Source organism: Podarcis filfolensis (genome assembly GCF_964270895.1).
Source record: "Podarcis filfolensis genome assembly, chromosome: 9".
NCBI classification, from domain to species: Eukaryota; Metazoa; Chordata; class Lepidosauria; order Squamata; family Lacertidae; genus Podarcis; species Podarcis filfolensis.
In genome coordinates, this window is record NC_139610.1 from 43,422,170 (window position 1) to 43,443,104 (window position 20,935).

At 41.9% G+C, this 20,935-nt stretch overlaps 1 long non-coding RNA gene across 4 annotated transcripts in view; it reads right to left on the reverse strand.

The window, feature by feature from the left end:
* The window catches only part of LOC310742505, a 33,132-nt gene that overhangs the window by 6,425 nt on the left and 5,772 nt on the right, over positions 1-20,935 (reverse strand). For 3 of the 4 annotated variants that reach the window (XR_014538473.1, XR_014538474.1, XR_014538475.1), the window contains exons 3-4: positions 3,182-5,893; positions 185-352 (exon numbers count right to left, since the gene is read on the reverse strand). This is a non-coding gene — a long non-coding RNA (uncharacterized lncRNA). The remainder of the gene's footprint in view (positions 1-184; positions 353-3,181; positions 5,894-20,935) is intronic. The other variant, XR_014538476.1, reaches the window with a different exon arrangement.

Sequence of the window (20,935 nt, forward strand, 5' to 3'; positions counted from 1 at the left end):
TTAAACTATTAATCTGTGGCAGCTGGTGAAACGGGGGGTTGATATGATTAACCTGAGCAATCATTTATCTTCCTGCAAAATTAATGTGGAGTCTTAACTTTAGCTTTTGAATATTGATTTAGCCTCATAGGAAATGAATTAATAATCGACTATAGCTGTTGTAGTTATGATAAATATTACCTACCTGCTTCTGTTAAAAAGGCATTTGTATGTTGGCTACTATATTCATTTACACAGTGTTCTGAAATGTTCAGGTACTATACCCCCAGTGTCGTGATCTTTTCACCTGCAGGGGTCCAATTGTGGATATGCTACTTTGCAGCATGGCTCTTTGCCTCCACGTATGTTATCCCTGCATATTAGCAAATAAAGCACATAGTATAAAGAAAATCCAAGTCTCTAGTACTCCCTCATCCAAAGTTCTACCTTTTTAACTCCACACCATTTGGAGGACAGAGGAACATCAAAGGAGAGATTCAGAACTCTCTCTTTGCTAGGGATGAGTGAAATGTGTCAGATTTGGTTTCTCTCAGTTTCTCATTCTTCCCATCTTTAAGTGCAGTTCTCTACATTTCCACACTTTGTGATTTTTCTCCTCCTCCTCATGAAAATCACCAGCATTTTACTGAGAATTTCTCCTAATATACACATTCATATACAATGTTTCCTAATATACATATTTTTGCAAAGTGATCTCCCTTAAAAATGCACCATTGTATGTTATTTTCACTAATATATGCATGTTTATGGACACTTTACCCCCATGTATGCATTTTTGCACCTGTTACTTGGCTGGGAACTGCATGGCAAAATTGAGATAAATGCAAATCTCAAAGGATGGTTGCGTTTTGGTTTTTGTACAGTGGTACCTCAGGTTACATACGCTTCAGGTTACAGACTCTGCTAACCCAGAAATAGTGCTTCAGGTTAAGAACTTTGCTTCAGGATAAGAACAGAAATCAGGCTTCGGTGGTGCGGCAGCAGCAGGAGGCCCCATTAGCTAAAGTGGTGCTTCAGGTTAAGAACAGTTTCGGGTTAAGTACAGACCTCCGGAACGAATGAAGTACTTAACCTGAGGTACCACTGTATTGGTTCAGAAAGTGCGAATTAGGTAGATTTGCCTTTAAATGAGAAGTGAAACCAAATGTATCCTCCATTCCCTACTCTTTGCTCCCTCTTGTTTTTAAGTCAAATACAAACAGCATGTCACCACACACTCCTCTCCTCCCTGACCCCATGCTGTATCCTCGGAGGGTGCAGGCAGGGAGAGGAAGATGCACAGCACAATGATGGCATGCCATTCATTGCTTGTATCAGCTGCTGCAGTGAAATAAGAGCAAGGGAATAAATAGCAGCAGCAGCAGTTCAATGCCTCTTGTAACATCCAATTTGGCTCTCGAAGTGTTGCAAGGTCTGGTAAGCATTTCTTCAACCTTATTTGTTCAACAGGCTAAAACTGCAAGCCCTGTGTGCAACCATAGGAGGAGCATCTGATCTTAGTCAGCCACAGGTTTCCATGGCACCAGGTTATCCTGTCCCTCTTGCCTTCTTCATTTCTTTATTGCCTTCAAATCTGACTTGCGAATGTATCTATGAATTGTTTCTGACAATGTGCCAATGGCCAACCTACATACAAAAAACTTGTGATTTTTCTTTTAATAGATGATGAGCTGTTGAGCAAGTTCACTCCTCCAGCATTCTACTGTTTACATTGCTTGACAGCTTACATGAGCAGGTTTATCTGGCTTACGTTTTCTGCTGATGCATCACTGGTCTCTAAAGCTTAGAGCAGGGGCTTTTTTTAAAGCCTGAGGGCCACATTGAAAGATGGCCACCCCTCTGAGGGCTGCATGCCAGCAGTTGGTGTGGCCAAAGTGGAAGTGGCCACGTGCACACAGATATCTCTCTTGCAGGCAGGCAGGCAGGCAGGCAGGCAGAAACACACACACTCACTCTTAGTTAAGGGCGACTTGCAGACCAGCAGAAGAGGGGAGCTCCAATGTTTTCCCTCCTCCTTACAGCCATTTCTCCCTCTGATGTAGCAGCATTGCAAGAAAGTTTTAGGGTTCTGGAAACAGGAAGGGTTTCTTCCTGTTTCCCTAGCTCAAAGACTGTCTTGCATTCTGAAAGTGGTTCTATCATTAGCCTCCTTCCCTGTCAGGTCCTCCTTGGTCCTGCTCCCTTAGCCAGCATTACAATTCCTCTGTTTCCTTCCTGGACCCATAACAGTCCCTCCATCCTCTGAGAAATTATCCTCTTTGTTTCCTTTGCCCAGGATTAAAGGTTCTCTCTTCCTTTCTCTCCTTCTGCATTGCAAAAGCTTGTTTCAAAGGTAATCATGCTAGCTTGCTTCCCTCCCTCTTTAATTAGGGTTCCTTTGAGTTATAAAAACAGAAGGATCTGAGAAACAAGAGTGCCCTACGCATAGTGGTTAAAAGATTGATCCAAACCCAAGAAGTTATAAAACAAGTTTATTCTTAAACTGAATGCAGTGTAAACAGAGAGTGCATGGAAAATACCCTAAAGGGTTTCTGCAAAAATAAAAAATGGATCAGCTCTTTATGAAGGGAGGAGTTTAAGCTCGTCTCAATTTTGGTTCAAACCATCCTGAAGAAAGTCCAATGCATTTCTCTTTAGAAACTGGATAAGCTTCATGTGCCATTCATAGACTCAGAAAAAGAGTTCTGTAGCCTCTGTCAACCTGGTGCCCTCCAGATTTTTGGGGCTACAACTCCCAGCAGCCCTGTCTGGAGGGCTGGTCTACAAATTCTTTCCTTTTCCATTTCTGTATTTTGGATGGCAAACATAGCTTTGGGTATCTTGCTATTCTAACCTTTTGAAGAAGCACAAGATTTTGTCTGATAATTTTGCTACAAGAGAATACTTTTCAATTTTGACTCAAAGGGTAGAGATGAAACAAAACATTATTACTTTTTAACTTTTGGAAACTTTTCTCTCTGCTTTTTCAACCTTTTATTTTTGTTGCGGCCAGCAGTTACTGAAGCAAACATTGTTGAATGCACGCTATGATGCAAGATCAATAATGTGTATAGGGTACCAAGCCAAAGAAACTCAATATTTTGTTGTTGCTTTCCCCCTCGTCGCTCTTCAGTCAACAGCAAAAAATATTCCCCCAAAATCTGAGGAATAAGCAAAACACATATTTGTTCATTATTCTCACCCTGTGCTGCTCACAAATATTATTCAGTCCTTAAGAACCAGTTAACATTTTGTTTTGTTTTGTTTCTAGGCTTTCTCTCCTGCAAAGATAAGGAAGGAATGTATTTTGAGCACCATTTCAATAATGCATCAGAAACTGTGTTGTTTTGTTTATCTTGCTTTCTTAATTTGGTAATTGTAAAAGCTGTCCATGCTCACGGGTGGTAACAAATTACTGTAATGAAATGGGACTGAAACAGATAGCTGCAATTTATATTTTACCAGTGCTGGCTTTATCCAACGGGGGAGCATTTCAGCCTTCCAGGATATTCTTCATAAATCACACAATACCCATCCACAGAACACAAAATGGTTGCATATTCATTCTCTTGGCAGATATGGGGGAATCACATGCTGTATATGAATGGTGTTGCACATATTGGCAGAAAAAATCATATTGGCACATTCTACATTGCTCCAGTGTACATCCAGTGTGATGTAAATACATTATATTTTTCAGCTACTGCTTTTCACATTTCCAGCTCTGTGCTAAAGGACAGGACTCAAATATAATTTTGCAATATGAAAATTCCAAAACATGTTCAAATCAGGCATACAGGCAAACCTAGGATAAACTGGTGGGAATTACTTGCACATCACTGGTTTTAAGATGGTGCTATTAGTGTGTGAATCTTCAATGTTTATCCATAGAAATTTAGAACATAGCATTACCTGCAAATAGTGAAGCATGCTGGCATTGGGTGTCGATTCGAGCCCAATTTTCACACCAAAGAGCAGAGGGAAGCTATTTAGGTTATTTAGAGCATGGGTAGGCAAACTAAGGCCCGGAGCCCAGATCCGGCCCAATGGCCTTCTAAATCCGGCCCACGGATGGTCCGGGAACCAGCACGTTTTTACATGAGTAGAATGTGTGCTTTTATTTAAAATACATCTCTGGGTTATTTGTGGGGCATAGGAATTCATTCATTCCCCCCCTAGTATAATCCAGCCCCCCACAAGGTCTGAGGGACCGTGGACTGGCCCCCTGCTGAAAAAGTTTGCTGACCCCTGATTTAGAGGCTTGTACCATATTGTTGGGAAAGGGAAGGGTCAAAAAGTTTTTCTGGCTCCATTTATTTATATCTAGCAATTCCTTTGGGGTTTCCAGTTCATGAAACCTAAACAATTGTGTGAGCTGGCCCACTCAGTGAGATTTAGCTACCCTTCTTGCTTTAAAAAAATGATTACACAAATGCATGAATGATAAGGCTATCAATTGCTACTAGCCACAATGGCTATGTTCTATCAGTGTCATAGCATGCATTGCCAGCACCCGGGCAAGGAAAGGATTGCAAACCCTAACCTCATTGAGGATGTCATGTAGGACAGGCTTTTCTCACTGCACCCCTGCTACAGCTGTTTCTCATGGAGTTTGCCTGCTGGCTCCTGCATTCAGTCTCTCAGCTTGGCGAGCTCCTGATGGGACAGTGGCTGGAGCTCCTTGGCAGGCTTGGTGGAGTCCCGGTGGCACTGGAGCCACAGATGCAGTCTAGGAGGAGGGCAGCAGAGAGCAGGCTGAGGCGCTGAGTGCAGCCCTTCTGTGGCCATCTCTCCTTGGCTGCACAGTTCGAGGGCGGGTGCCAGAGGGTCCTGGAGAAGTGGTCTGCTCTTCCTTCTGCAGTCCCACTCTGGGGTGCCTACCCAAGAACACACACCAGGAAGGAGGCCACGGAGAAGGATTGACACAGGCCAGGAAGCGTCTGGGCTCTGGCCGGCAGGAGTTCCGCCCAGGGGCAGGCATTCCTTTGCTGGCTGTGAGGAGAAGGAGCTGTCGCTACAGCCTCGAAGGCCCAGATCTGGTGAGGCTCACCTCCACACAGCTCTGGAAGGCAGCAGCCAAGCAACTTCAGTGAGAGAGCCTGTTGTGGGGGTGCTGGGTTGTGTCCCCTCAGAATTTTGTGCCTGGGGCCATGGGCCCCCCTCACCCCCATGCTACACCACTATGTTCTACCTCCCCTTTCAGAAGCAGTGTGCCCGTGAATGCCTGTTGTTGGGAATCACAAGTGGGGAAACTGTTGTCTTGTGCTCATGTCTGCCTTGCAGGCTTCCCACAGACATCTGGTTGGCCCCTGTGAGAACAGGATGCTGGACTAGGTGGGCTTTTGGCCAGATCCAATGGGCTCTTATGTAAAACTCTTGCACTTGTATGCTTCTTACATTGACCAAAATGAAAGTTCCTTTAGGCCTTTAAGAAATAAAACACATTGCTTTAAAGGTGTCATTAATTCTGCTCACATTGCCAGTACATATTTATTCACAAAGGACTCAAAATAGCTACCAGCTCTCTTTGCTGAAAGGCTGCTAAGACAAGGGGCATCACTTTCCTCCCCTCATCTCTGGAGTTTGTAATCTGAATTCTGTAAAAACAGAGAAACAACTTGTATTCTCCAACAAGCCACTGATTAGATCAAGTTCGATTAATTTTGGATCTGCTTATGGTTTTGTCCCTGAGTGAATTTGGTTTGAGCCTTCTCCATTGTTGCCAGTGTTTGTGCGATTCTATCTTTATGGGGAGACGTTTATATGGGGTGGCGTCTGTCTCCTGGAAAATGCTTTTCCAGCTCCTGTCGGTTGAACTTAAGGATCTGTGGCAGGGGTTTTGAGATGCCGAGCATGTTTATATCAACAGAAGTAGAGAGGGTTTCTGTCCAAACTCTTTCCTAAATTGTCATACCTTGAAGGAAAGCAAAGCAGAAGACAAAATTTATTCTCAGAGCTTGACGGACCATGCATTATTTATACTTTAGAATCTTTCACTGTTTTGGTGAGAAAGAAGATATGATCCCTGAAAGCAGCTGCTGTTTTCTTTGCATATTTATAGGAGGCAGCTTGAAACTAGCAGTGAAAAAGGTGAATTCCACGTTGGGGATCATTGGGAAAGGGACTGAAAATAAACCTGCCAATATCGTAATGCCTTTAGACAAGTCTGCGGTATGGCCACACTTGGACTCCTGTGTAAATTTCTGGTCATCTCACCTCAAAGGGGATATTGTAGTGCTCGAAAGGATGCAGAAAAGTGCAAGTAAATAGAACAAGGGGCTGGAGAAACAGCTGTATAAGGAAAGGTTCCAATGTTCTGGGCCATTTAGTTTAGAAAAAAAAGGTGGGTAATGGGGAATATGGTAGAGGTGTACAAAATCTGGAAAATTCAGAACAGACAAAATATTATATTATCTCCAGAGTCAGAAGTAGTTGTTGGCATCCATCCGTCTTAAGAGACAATGGAGTGTGCCTCTGGGGGTGACGTCGAACTGCTGTGTTAGCAGCACCAAAGTGACCTCCTTGGAGTGCAAGACTGGGCAGTGTGTATGGAGTTCCTGGGTTGCCCATACAACAAGACCCCACTCTTGGCCTTGCTGATGTGGTCCAAAGGACAGCAGAGCAATATGTTTGACAGCAGCTTGGCTACAGGAGATGCTGGAAGAAGGCTCCACTCTGGATTTGTAGGGTTTACTCCTTAGCCTTTTCCTTTCCTGAAGATGCCCCACAAGGTGGTGGAGGTTTAGGATCAATTTTCCTTATCCTAGATGGGCTACCTTTCCAGACTGATGAGCCCCATCTGCCCTTCACTTCTTTCACAGCACATGCGGCAACTGCTTTCTTGAAAGTTGAACCCATTATCGGTCTCATCTGCTCAATCTACCAGAGCCGGTCTTCACATACAGGGAAGTCCCTAAAGCATCAAGGGCTTGAGACACTGGCTATCCTCACTTATTTTAGCCAACCAGCTGAAGCCAGGGTGTGGCTGCTGTCACCTGCTGAAAGCTTCTAGGAGCCACAAGTGAGAACTGAGTCCAGGGTGGTGGCCAAAGGTGGACAAACTACCCCAGAAGGAGTGCAAAGTGTCCCTACCAGAGGCACTACCCCATACACCCCATCAGAAGTAGTATGCCTCTGAATACAAGCTGCTGGGAACACAAGTAGAGGAGTGCTATTGCCCCCAAGCCCTGCTTATGGGCTTCCCAGAGGCATCTGGTTGGCCACTGTGAGAACTAAAGACTGGACTAGATTGGATCCCTGATCTGCCCACTCCCCAGTGCCACAGTCTCCCCTCTCCCAAAATTGTAAACCCAAGACTTCATGCAAGGGCAGGGTAACTCAGGCCAAGCAACTATGAGACTCAGGGCTAGCAAGTGAGGCCCAATTTGAAGCAGTGGGGCGCAACTTGATTATTTTTTTTTGGTAGGGCCCGTTCACGGCCAAAGTCTGCAAAATCTTATAGATATAAATAAGATCTATCTAGACTGCCCTGGTGCAGGGGCTCCCTTCGGAGCGGCACATGGGGCCCAATTTGGCCAAGTTGCTCCAATTGCCTTAAGGTCAGCCCTGATGAGACTGCAGGGGTTGGACTGACAAGCCCTGCACCTTCTAGGTCCCTGGTATCACTATTCAGAGTACAGACTCAAGGACTTGCTATGTAAATAAAGGGAGAGGCACTTATTGAAAATCAGTTTTGTCACCTCTTCCCCCCCAGACCCCGAGACAATGAGCCCAGACACTTTTTATTCACAGTCACATAAGCACTACACTACAGCATGGCCATAAATCTGTAAGTTCAACAGCTGAAATATACACCCAATATGTAGCAATGGAGATTTGTGTTACTGCTTTATGAATGAACACTGTGTTTTATGAATGGACTCTGTATTTTGTGAATTACCTAAGAGCCACCAATAGGGCTCTCTAGAATCTGACAGCTAACCAATTGGGTACTACCAAACAGCGATCCCTACTGCTGAAATCAGGTAACCAGCAGGGAATGCTTCAGGTCAGCCTTTGCACTGTTTACTGAATGCCCCCTGCTGTGCAGATAATGGAGAAAGCTCATAAATTGTATCCTTTCTGGCATCCTGGCCAACTCTATTATGCTGGTGTAAACCCTGGTGCACCAGAAGTCCAGAATAGCAGTAAATAAAATCCGCTCATACATCAGTGACTGATAAGACTTGTCAACCAGTTCTTCCAAAGTCTTCCTAAATTATAAAGTTCCAAAATACAGGCCAAAAGAGAGCAGGTCTGCGAAGAGCGAGGCATACAATGGGCACCACCAGTGAAAAGGCCCTCCTCCGTGTAGCTCCTCCCCTGTTATTTGATAGGGTGCCCACCTGCCCTCCTTCTTGACATGGAATGCTCTCTATTGGAGTCTCCAAGTCCAGTACAAAGACCATAAGAAGGGAGAGCAGGGACCTTGAAGTTCCCAACAGCTGTTAATCAAGCAAGCAAGCACACAGGTCATCTTTGTCACAGTCAGGACACCTATGTCCTGGCCAGGCCTGCACCCAATCTTGTTTTTGTACAATCTTGTTTGTCCTCAGTAACCAAAATTATATTATCAATATATACAAGCAGAAAAGTTGTTTTCCTTCATCTTCAAGGAATTGTACAAAACAAAGTGGCACTAATACAGAAAAGTTCCAGGGTGGCAACAGAAAGCAAACTAAAAATGCTTTTGCAGTTCATCAAAACTATCCAGCAATATCAAGTTATAGGAAAACTGGTGCTATTAACAGAAATCCTTCTCGTTGGTTAATTGGTTCAGCAACTTCCATGCACATGATGTGCTAATTATTTTCCCCAAGAGTTAAATGATAACTAATCAGAGGCAGCTACAGTTGCAAATCGCAACAAAATATCTGTGAAAGAAAGAGGAGCAGATTTGCTCAAGTGTGTTGCAGGTAGAAATACTGTTTGTAATGAAGTGAGAGCAGTAGTTTATTTGCTCAAATTAACAAATAAGAAAGTTTTGAGAATTTAAATTCTAGATTAAAATTGATTACTTGAGAATGGAATTGTAACAATCTGGTGGGCAGACCAAAGCACTCGTCAAGAGAGCTATGAGATTCAGGTGAGGGTCAGATGCCTTGTCAATCCCAGCAGGTATATAACAGGAATACCCGGCCTGCCCAGGATTATTATTATTATTATTAAAAACTTCTTAAAAGCTGTAGCAAGTATACTTTCAAGGTTGCACTCTTTTCTACTTGGCTCATAACTTACAAGAAGTGCAAGGTATGGAGATAGCAGAAGCTAAATCAAATGAGAACACCAAAATTGACCACAAAATGCTGTACGTTAGCATTTTCTCAGCATTTTTTTGCTGACAAGTCTCAGCACTCCTGGAAAGAAATACTAACAAAAATCTGATTATAGGGTTCCTTCCATGCTGCAGCAACTGTTTCATCTGAGGCAGGCAGACTTTGAATTGGTCATTGTGGTACATTCTCTCCATCCACCAAGTTTGATTTATGGAATAAGAGATGGGATAGTAAGATTTTAAAGTGCCCACTACTGAGTTGCTCAAGGTATTCAGGCTTGTTTTAGGAACTGATGAAATACTATGAAGCAAGATTGTGCCCATGTGGTTGAGGAGTTATTGAGGAACTTATTCATTATGTATTGCTTTGCTGCCTTTACAGAGCTCAGAGAGAGGAATTTCTGGGACTCTTTTTATCCAGAATGGAAGGCTGTCTATTGCTGTATAAGTTAGAAGTTGTGGATAAATAACACCTTTTGAAAGTGGCCCAGTTTGCTGTTCTAGCAGTTTAACTTAGGAAGGACTTTGTAAACAGGAATGTAGTAGACAGTAGAGGTTGTTTTCAGAATGCCTAAAAATCTGTTTATTTTCTGTCCTTTCTTCCCTTTCTCCAAGAGAACCCCAAATCTGAGGTCCAGCACTGGTTGATCTCACCTTCCTTCCCTACCTATGCTACACAGCCTGAAATGAGAACATAGACCTTTTCTCCCCACCTGAGCAGAAGGTGTAGTGGTTAAGAGTGGTGGACTCGTAATCTGATGAACCTGGTTCGCTTCCCCACTCCTCCACATGCAGCTGCTGGGTGACCTTGGGCCAGTCACACTTCTCTGAAGTCTCTCAGCCCCACTCACCTCACAGAGTGTTTGTTGTGGGGGAGGAAGTGAAAGGAGATTGTTAGCTGTTTTGAGACTCCTTAAGGTAGTGATAAAGCGGGATATCAAATCCAAACTCTTCTTAATAGTAAACTTAAGCTGCCTCTGGCAGTGGTGGTGGGGATAAGCAAAGCAAATCCAATGTACAGACTTTCTTCCACTCGCCACAACACTCAGCAAATCATGGGAGAAACTCAGGGAAAACACATTCAATACACTACTATTGCTGTTGCCACAATTGAGGCTGGTGAAGAGGACTGGGGTGGTGGTGAAACCAGGCCTTCCATGGGCTTTGTGTACTATCTCAACAAGAACAGCCAGATTCTTTGCCTCTTTCCCAATAAACTAGACAAGACCATAAATGAGCAACTTTCTGATGCTTCAAAGGTATAATAATTAGTTGCTGTTAGAGGAATTACGATGGGGAAACTGAAGGTTTCAAATGGTTGATAGGATTCTGGTTATGTGCAAGAGCACCTGAAACTGTTGTCTACCATGAGTTTTCAAGGGGAGCTCAAGTTAAACAGACAAATAAATAGTGTATTAATCATTCTACCGCTGCTGCTGCTACTATGTAAAATAGTTCATAATTTACATTCACTATCTGCGCCAAGCTGACTGAACAGCTGCTTTAAAGAGGCATTTTACTGTACAAGTGACGCTGGCTCTCTGCCTAACATGTCTCACAGGGTTATTGTGATGATAAAATGGAGGGGTAGGAGAACCAGCTTCCATTTGCTCCTTGGGGAAGACTGGGATATAAATAAATAAATGAGCAAAATAATACAGAATTCCTGAGGTTGTGAGTTTTTCAAGTGTGGTAACTATCCCGGAAATTATTGTGGGTTGTATCTATGTATTTCTGAAAATCTACCCAAAGGTGAACTCCTTTATTGTCTCCTGAGACAGACAGATGCCAACATGCTCATGAACATGTTGAAAGTAGGCATGTGTCTACTTAGGGGAAGGCAACCTATGTAAACCAACCTGTCCGTCAGACCACACTGATATTAATTATTACAGACTTTAGTTATCTTTTAGGCTGATGCAATTTGTATCTAGTTCTTCCATTTACCCATCCATTAAAAAAATCTTTTCTATTACTTTGACATCCCTTAAAAAATCGCATCACAATTTCTTTAGGCCTTAAAAGAATTCATTTCCTAAGAGTGCCTAGTTTTCATGGTGTGGAGATACATGTAATTGTCCACAACAGAAACTGGAAAATAAAGCTCCAGCATTTATGTCCAGTGTTTATAGAGGCATTTGTCACACTTCTATTTTCCAGAACTTGTATTCATCCAAGATTTTAAATCACACCAGCAGTGATACTTGCTGCTGTCTCGGAGGCAAGTTGGAATGCGCAGTAAAGGAGACAGACTATTATGAAGAGTGACATAAAATATAATTTAGGTTATTATACCACTGAAATTTGAGAGGTGAGGTCACCAGAATGGAACTGTGATCTTATTTCTGTTAACATTGTCAGATATCTAGGAGTCAAGGAGAAAGCTGCAACCTAGAAGAAAATAAGTCTTCCAATTAAAAACTACGAATTAAAGGAACAGAAGCATATGGCTGTCTACTGTGATAACAAATCTGGCTATTATAACCCACCATGGCATGGAATGAGTCCCCTACTCTCCAGCAGCAGAATTATAGCATGGAAAGTGTGTGTGTGTGTGTGTGTGTGTGTGTGTGTGTGTAACTGAGATTAGTGACAGGTTTACTATCTGAGGCCAAGGTGTAGAAACAAAGTGAAACAATGATTTGAAGACAGAGAAAATGGACAATAAGGAATGACGAAAGCAGTAAAAATTGGAAGGGAAAGTCTAGTCGCAACTCTTGTGATGGGATGAGGAGAGAATTCTCTTAGTATTGTCATCTTCTCTCAGGTGGGGATAATCCATAGATGAGATTTCATTCTTTTCAAGTTGTTCCTAACAGCTGGAAAACCCATTTTAAATATTATGCTCAAACAGAGAAGGGAGTTGATAGTCATACATCCAAACTTCACTGTGGTTTTTGCCCCACAACACACAACAAAACTTTAGGACAGTTCGACCTGCCTCCAAGCTACAACTCATGACCCAGAGTGTGCGTTAAAGCTGAAGAAGGTTCTTCTTTGCTTTAAAAACACGCATTTTTTATTGAAAAAATTCAAAGGTCTCTTTGAAGTTTAGGAAAACAGACACAACAGGCAGAAGAACAGCTGGCAGTGAGCACAATGAGTGACTAATTATCACGAACAAAAGTTCTCACAGTATGAATAAAGCCAAAGGCTACATGCAGAGATCTGTGTAGCAAGTTTAAAAGATTTGCGGAGGGGGGAGGCAGGAGAGTTAAGAAAAGAAAGAGATTAAAATCGACCTTAAATGTGCAAAATTGACAGAGCAGTAAACACTTTGTAAGCAGGACATGCAAAGCCAGATGGTAAATATTGTACAAACAAACCCTATCTCTTTATCCCAAAGCAGTATAGTGGTTCCAATCCTATGCTCACTTTCCTGGGAGTAAGCACACTGAACACAGACTTATGCTGAGTAAACATGCATAGGCAGTGGCGTAGCACAGGGGGTGCGCAGCCGGGGCATGCTCCTCATGTCGCTCTCCCCAAGCCAGCCTAGCACAGCTTCTTGAGGCTGGATTCTGAGAGTGGCATGAGAAGGACCCCGGCCACAGTGCATGGCTGTTGCATCCTTTTCATGTGCCCTCCCTGAGTGGAGTGTTTCCACTGTGGGGCGTGTAATTCAACTTTAGGTGGAGATATCACCAAACTGCAGTTCGCTAACAGCCAGCTGAAATCCAATGCGGTAGACGAGTTCCCTATTTGACAAAAAATATGGGTGCACCTGTAGCTCTGCTTATATTGCAAACGGCTATATAACCAAGGAATCTGTCTAAAGGTAACTTCCACATTCTGAATTTTAATATTTGTTTCCCAGCTTTTCTTAACTTGATGGGATCATACTCTAATATGCCAGAATAATCTCTTAAAAGCTCTATGGAGGCATTAACTAGAGCTTCTCCTGTCCTTGGAAAAGCCTTTACCACTGATCCCATAGAAACGATATTGTGGGGTGGGGGTTTCTGCTTGCTTTACCTTTTGACCCCCTTTTGGCAGCTGTAAGAGGAAAATATCTTTTTCGTTCATCCTAAATTTAAGTCAATGAGGTGAAAAGGGATTTGAGTTTCAAATCTAGCTTGTAAATGCTTTTTTTCTTGAAGCGTTACATAAAAAAATGGAATAGTGCAGGTATATTTGATAAAAAAATATTAAAAAGTGTCTAAAATCCTTAGAGCTTTATATGCATGGTTAGAAAACACAGGAAGCCTGTCTTTTTCACAGCAGGTAAAGTCGGCCAGAAAATGAAAATACTTAACAGAATGGGCAAAAGAGAGATTGACTCTGAAATCCCCAAGATATTTTCTTTTTGAGCTATCTTAAAAAAAAAAAAGTTGTTAGCTAAAGTTATGGTAGAGGACAAGTGATGTAGAGTATACTCAGTAACTGAATTACGTCTTGCTTAACATGAAGGGCATCTAAAGGGTAGGAGACAGTACCCAGAGATATTAAACTTATAAGATTTCTTACCCGAGGTTCACCATAAGGTCCCAGGATGGATTACGACAGTTATATACAGTATCTGTTATAAAAATAATGATGCCTAAAACTCTTCCAAATGGAACAGAGCAAAATAACCTGAGCAAAATATAGGTGGGTCCTAAGAATAAATGCAGGTAATTTGCATCTTACGTGAGGGTTAGGTTCCAGGGGTCCACGTGTAAACACAAAAATGTGTAACGGCAGGAACCATTAGAACCCGGCCCCTCTCCCAGGTGGAGGGCTACTTGTCTGGTTTGGGGAAGCTGGTGCAAGGACTCTGGGATCACAGCTGTTTGTACAGGTGTGTATGTGGGGGAATAAATAACTGTAGAGTGGGCTTTCTCCACTCTCAATTTATTTATTTATTTTCCCCACCCACGCAAAGCTGTGCTCGCATAAGTAAAATAAGATGTGAGTCACCTGTACATCAAGTGTCAAAAGCCAGGTAAAGGGAAGATAGGACATGTGAGGAAGGACCTGGGTCTGGTCCCACCATTCCTCCAAGCCAGGCTCTTGCATATCTCCCAATAAAAAAATAAAAAAAATATTCCAGCGGCACCTTAGAGACCAGCTAAGTTTGTTCTGGGTATAAGCTTTCGTGTGCATGCACACGTCTTCAGATACACTTGCTGAATTACAACTTATTACTAAACTGAAAACTATGGAGAGACCTGGTCTGAATAGAGATATTAGATTCTTGTCTCATTACACATGCTAAAGATATTTTTCGTCATCTGCATTTTGCTTTTTCCTGTAGGACTAATTGCGGTCGTTAACAGTTGTCAACAGGTTTATCATACCCATTCAGTCAATCACCCATGTCCTACTACCCTTCTGGGGAAAACCCCACCCCACCCTCCCACTATATATAAGGGTCTGGTGAGTTTTGTTTCAGTGTATCTGAAGAAGTGTGCATGCATGCGAAAGCTTATACAGTTGTACCTTATTTTGCCAAAAAGGGTGCAGGGCAAACTGATGCGTCTGTGCATACGCGCAGAGCAGTTTGCGCTTCTGCACATGTGCGAAGTGTGATTTAGTGCTTCTGCGCATGTGTGAGTGGCAAACCCAGAAGTAATCCATTTCGTTACTTCCAGGTTTGCCGCGGACATTCGCTGGAATGGATTCTAGACAAGGCGGACATTCGCAGAGGTATTACTGTACCCAGAACAAACTTAGTTGGTCTCTAAGGTGCCACTATTTTTGAAACATTATTTTTGCTGCACTGTTTTTTAAATTTTTTATTTTGACTGCATCAGACCAACCTACCTGAATCTATATCTCCCAACAGTTCTAGTCAAATGCAGAAAGGGTACCTGGGATACATGACATTCCTGACCGACAGACTTTGGCTCTCATTTGTCAGAAAGATTCTACAGACACTTCCTCCAGGGAGATGGGAGCGAGCCTTTAAAAAGCAGAGTGGCCTTGCAGCTTGTTTCCTCTTGCCATCAGGGGTCCAGTCTGGGTCTTCCAGACCATCATTGCTGCTTCCTTGTTCGTAGATCTCTGCATTGATATATGGGTGTGTGGGTGTGTGCAGCCGGTGGGGATGGAGCAAGCCATGTTGCCCCACTCCCTGGTCATGACCTGCACAATTATCATGTGAAAGGCGCTATTGGGTCGCAGCTATTGGCAGCTCTCCCTTTTCTCCACCTTGAAGTTAAATAAGAATTTGAAGGTATACAATGCAGCAAAAATAATGTTTCAAAGTAGCTGGCACGATGCAGATTTTTGGAATGGGTCAACTAGCTTCTACTCGCAAGCTTGCTGCTAACTCACAGTAAGCGTAACACTCAAATATCAAAGCAATGAGAATCAAGGAGAAAATAATAAAAGTGCCAATTTTGTACGTGCAACCAGTGTGCTGTGTAAAACAACTTTATAGCAACAACATATCTAATAAAATGCTGTAATCTTTTGAAAATACAATAGAAAATATAGTTGCAGTAAAATAATTGCTTTTGATTGATTTTAGGCACGCTTATTACTTGCTCTGTGGGTGTTCTGTCACTCGTAATATGAGCTGGACTTCCACAGAGAAATATCCTGGAGAGAACAAATTGTTCAGGCTCAGAGACAGACCTGTTAAAACTTTGTAACTCCAGTCTTTCCACATGCTTTCTATGCAGACTTGCTGACTTCTCCAGATTTGATTTTTTTTAAAAAAATTGGCTGACTCTCAATGGAACATTAAAAAAAGAAGATAAAAAACCCACCTTCTTGAATTGGAAAGGTTATCTCATAGCATGCAATGTTAGAAATAACCTTTCCATACCCTAACTTTAAATACCAGTATTAGATATGCACACTAATTGGAAACCTGTCTTGCTGATAGTTTGGAAGTAAGTGTTAAATAATCAAGTATTGACTAGAATATTATTTAATTTCTTATTTTAATTTTTAATGTCAGGAATGTAACTATCACTCTGCTTTGCGAAACATGAAATAATCTGGACTTCTGAATTTTAGGACGTGATCCCTAACAGAGGCCAGAATGCAAAGAACAGGACAATTAATTCCATGTTTCCTAGCAGACTTTTGGCTTGTGTTTCTCTGTCAGCATTTCTTCAGGACACGTGGCAAGCCATTTATGAAACTCAGGAAACTTTGTAAAGTAATGTGTGATAAAGGCACAGAGCCTATTTAAATAAAAAGGCCAAAAATCCTACTGAGCCTTCCCAAGTGAGCATTCCTTTGGATACCAGTTGTAGATTACAACTCCCATTTCACCTGAAAAAAGGCGATAAACCCACACATTTACCGTTCCTTAATTATCCTGATTCTGGGCACAACTTACACTACAAAGTTTTCTCCAATCCAAAAATGAAAAATTAAAGCCTGACCCTTGGATTACTTGGATGGGAATGGTAAAGTTACTATGAATGTGGTGGAACTTATCCACTACCTTCTCCAAAATGGCAGCAGGAAGATAAGGCATTTGGGTAGCTGAGGGCTGAGGCAGGGGCCGCTGGCATTTTGCCCTCACTAGCTGCCTAGTTTACCTCTGTGGTTGAGCCAGCCTGCATACCATGCAATTTTAAGCAAAGTTCTCAGAAATTCAATAGTCTGGCTACAATTGCGATGCATTGGCCAATGTACTACTGTATTAGAAATTTAGGATTAACAAACAGGCAAGACACAACTTTGGGAAAGGTAAAACGTAACTTTTCCTGCTTGCAACTACTGACCTCACTGCAGAGCACCACCTGCTGGCCCTTTTGCTAGCACCACAGCAGACATTCCTATTTTCTAATGCTCATAAGGCACAAAAAGGTATTATTTAATATGTTATGCGTGGCATAAAGGTTGTGTCTGTCTTACTTTTCAGTTGTGGTAAAATGGGTGAATTTAGCAGTATGGAGATATATTACTTTGGCACCACCTGGCAGCGTATTCTAGTTTTTGTAGAATTATCATTACACTTTTTTTTTGTTTTTTGTTTTGATGAGCAAGACATAAAAACAAAGCTGCTGGCATCTTAAGATAGATGCTTGCATGCTAAATGAGTGCACAAGTTATGAGCTTTTTGCCACAGATTATTTCAGAGCATTAATAAATGGTTCAAATGTTATCACAGGAGTGCAGTACCTGGAAATTGCTTGGGCCAAACACATGCATATATTCTAAGAGTGGTAGAAAGGACTTGAAGAATGCATATTTCTGCATGGACAATTTTCTTTGGGATGCTGGGGTGCTGTGTTCAAACTCCTTCTACCACACCTGGAAATATTTGGGTACATTCCACATTGTTGCTTTAAAAATCCAGGAGGTTGGATGAGGACTGTTGTATTTCTAGAGGAGGTTCTGTTGTTGAAGGGAATTTCAGGTATATGGTTGTGATAGTATTTTATTCTCTTGCTAATTATGCTGTTTTAAATGTGCATTTTATATTTGATTTCCTTTGGTAATGTTTTCTTTTGAAACGTTTAAGATAATTTTTGTTGTTGCTAACTTTGCTGCGGTAAATGTGCATTCTGTAGTTGACCTTCTTTGCAAGGTTTTGTTTTGAAATCTTTGTGATAATATTTTAGTTTCATGTTTATTATGTTGCTTTGAATGTATATTTTATATTTGACTTTCTTGAGTAATGTTTTATTCTCAAATGTTTTATTGATGCTTTAATATAGGCTGAAAATTGCCTTGAGATTTTTTTTCTTAAAAAAATATAAAGCGGCGTAGAAATGAAAGGAAGAAGAACAAAAAAAACGGAACATCTCCTTTTATTTTAATGAACTGCTGGTTAAAATGTATTACGAAATAAATCTGAATTTTAAGCACACTTAAAAGTGCACAGGAAACCTTGACCATTTCAACAGTGAAGAGGTGAAGCATAGTCTTAACATTTCTGGATCCTTGATGCTATACTTGCATCAAACTCTAGGACAATTTGGGCCTTTTGCATTGGTGTCTACTCCTTGACTTCCCTGGCCACACTTCAACCCTTTTAGCTCTATCCAGAATGTTGTTACCAAGGTAATTTCTAATAGTTTATACCAGGAGTTGCCAACCCTTTTGGACTAGTGGAGCATTTTGAATTTTGAGAGAGTGCTACTACCGCCAGTAACAAAACGGCTGGTATAGCATAACACAACATGGCCGCCATGAGGGGCATGGCATGACACAAAATTAGACATCACAGTCATAATGAAGCTTTCCCCGTAACTTTGTTAACCATCATTGTATTTCTATTCTAGAAAAGGTTTAACCTTTTCTGCCTGCCATGCAGCAATGAAAGGCACAAGAACCCTGTTTCCCCCCAATGCCAACCATAAACCAAAGCCTAGGTTGCTTCAGTAAACACATATAGAATTAATTCTGAGTAGACATGCATACAATTGTACTGTAAATTAACTGTATAGTGAATTCTTAATGAGTGCCCGGTGTTCAGCAGAAGACATGCTTAAGTCTCTTTGTAAAGTTTTCCTATATGTGTTTTGGGGAGAGGGGAGATTCTTTAACACCCACTCATGATTATTGTGCAGTAGTATTTGCAGAAAATCTCAGACAAATCCACTGCAAGAATTTTTGTTGTTAGGGGGAAAAGAAGAGCAAACTATGGAGAATCCAAGGATTAGAAAATAAGACAGAAACAGGAAAGGTGCACCAATGGGAAGGGGGAAAGAGCAGATCTTTAGCACCCCAGATATTCCTATTGCTTTGTGTCCAAACAAATCAACCCACAGCTCTGACTTCATTCATTGGATAAAAACACTGAAAGGTGGGAGCAGGTGGCCTGATTTATTTCACAGAAATTGATTAGAATGGTATCTGCACATTTTGCTTGCTACCTTTCTAGGAGGGCTAGAGACTTATTTAAAGAGTGGTTTAATAGTCAGGGAACACTGGGAATTGTATCTCTGTGAGTTGAATAGGGGTATCCTATCTACTCTTAGCCCCCTTAACAAACAACACTTCCCAGGATTCTTTGAAGTCAGCAGTGATTATTTAAAATGGCATGATGCTGCTTCAAATGTGTAATGTTTTATATGGGGCTATAGCGCAAGAGCAATGGACAAAAATAATCCAGAACATGTATGATATCAAAAGTTACAGGATTTCAGCAGGAAGTTGTGGGATATGCACTGACTGGAAATGAAGCAGTGTGACCATGCCAACACTTGCAGGTGCGAAAGGTACTGAAACTGGGATTGCAGGTGACTGCCCCAATAGCATAATGAGCAGAAATAATCATGAATGCACAATAAAAAGAATGTGTTGGAGGGGCCTTGTGTGAAATATTTTAATACATTTCTCTCCCCCCCCTTTACTTTAAGGCTCAGTTTGTTAAAGCTACTTTTAGTAATTTATTTGAACTGCTATGACTGATTATCCACCCCTTTAAAATCCGCACTATTTCAGAATCCCAGTACTCTCTTATCAGATTCTATATACAGACTTTATGCCCTGGGATCTATTCTATTGCACAAGACCTGGTGAGCTTTCTGATATTTTTAAACCACAGAGCCTAGGGCTTGCCGATCAGAAGGTCGGTGGTTTGAATCCCCGTGACGGGGTGAGCTCTCGTTGCTCGGTCCCTGCTCCTGCCAACCTAGCAGTTCGAAAGCACGTCAAAGTGCAAGTAGATAAATAGGTACCGCTCTGGTGGGAAGGTAAATGGTGTTTCCATGCGCTGCTCTGGTTCGCCAGAAGCAACTTAGTCATGCTGTCCACATGACCCGGAAGCTGTCTGCGGACAAATGCCAGCTCCCTCAGCCAGTAAAGTGAGATGAGTGCATCAACTCCATAGTCATCTGCAACTGAACCTAATGGTCAGGGGTCCCTTTACCTTTACCTGCCCCCCACATTCCTAGGGGACCTATTTACAATTCAGGAAGTTTCTCCACACTCTTACTCCTCTGTGTCTCAACATGAAGAAAAACAACAGCAACAGAAAGTAGAAATGTGATTCAGCTGCTTTTATATTTTCCTTTCATGATGCTTAAAAAGAAAACCAATTAATTTGAAATCCATTCATTTTAAATATCTGATCAAATAATTAAGTGGTTATGCTGAGACTGGGGTAGGGATCTATTCCAAATGTATCTTAGTTGTATGGGCTTGATTGGTTTGATTATTTTTACAGCTTTTATTTCTGCAACTTGTCCTGGATGCTAGGTAAAGAGGAAATTGCAGCATCTTCAGGACATGTGGAAGATACACGCCACAGCAACCTTGCCAAAGCTAAACAAGCCTGTGTTGGGTCAGTGACCCTTTGCGAGACCTCATGGAGGGCTGTACGCATGCTGCCCTGAGCCCCTGCATTGAAAAAATGGTGGGAGATAAAACAAGTAAGTAAACAAAGACTACAGATTAGCAAGTTCTGTTGATAGAGAAAGCGACATGAAAAACACACTGTCATCAAAATAGATGACTGCTGTGTATACCCAAGTGCCAGTGACGTGCCAGAAGAAAATAGATGTTCTCCTGGTTTGCCGGAGAACCTTACCCTAATGTGCGGCTCATGCAATGCTTTTACTAATAAAGAAGAGGAAAATACATTCTGCATCTGCCCTGAAAGCACCTTTATATATAGTATTGTTTCCTGGAATTGAAGACAACCTGGAGTTGAGCCCCAGAACAAATTATGCCATGCACATTTATCTATATTTATAACAAAACGTTGCCGTGTGGAGTACTGCTGTTTAGCGCCAGCCAGCCAGCCTTTCAACAGGATACTATTACACACCCCTTCTCCATTTCTAC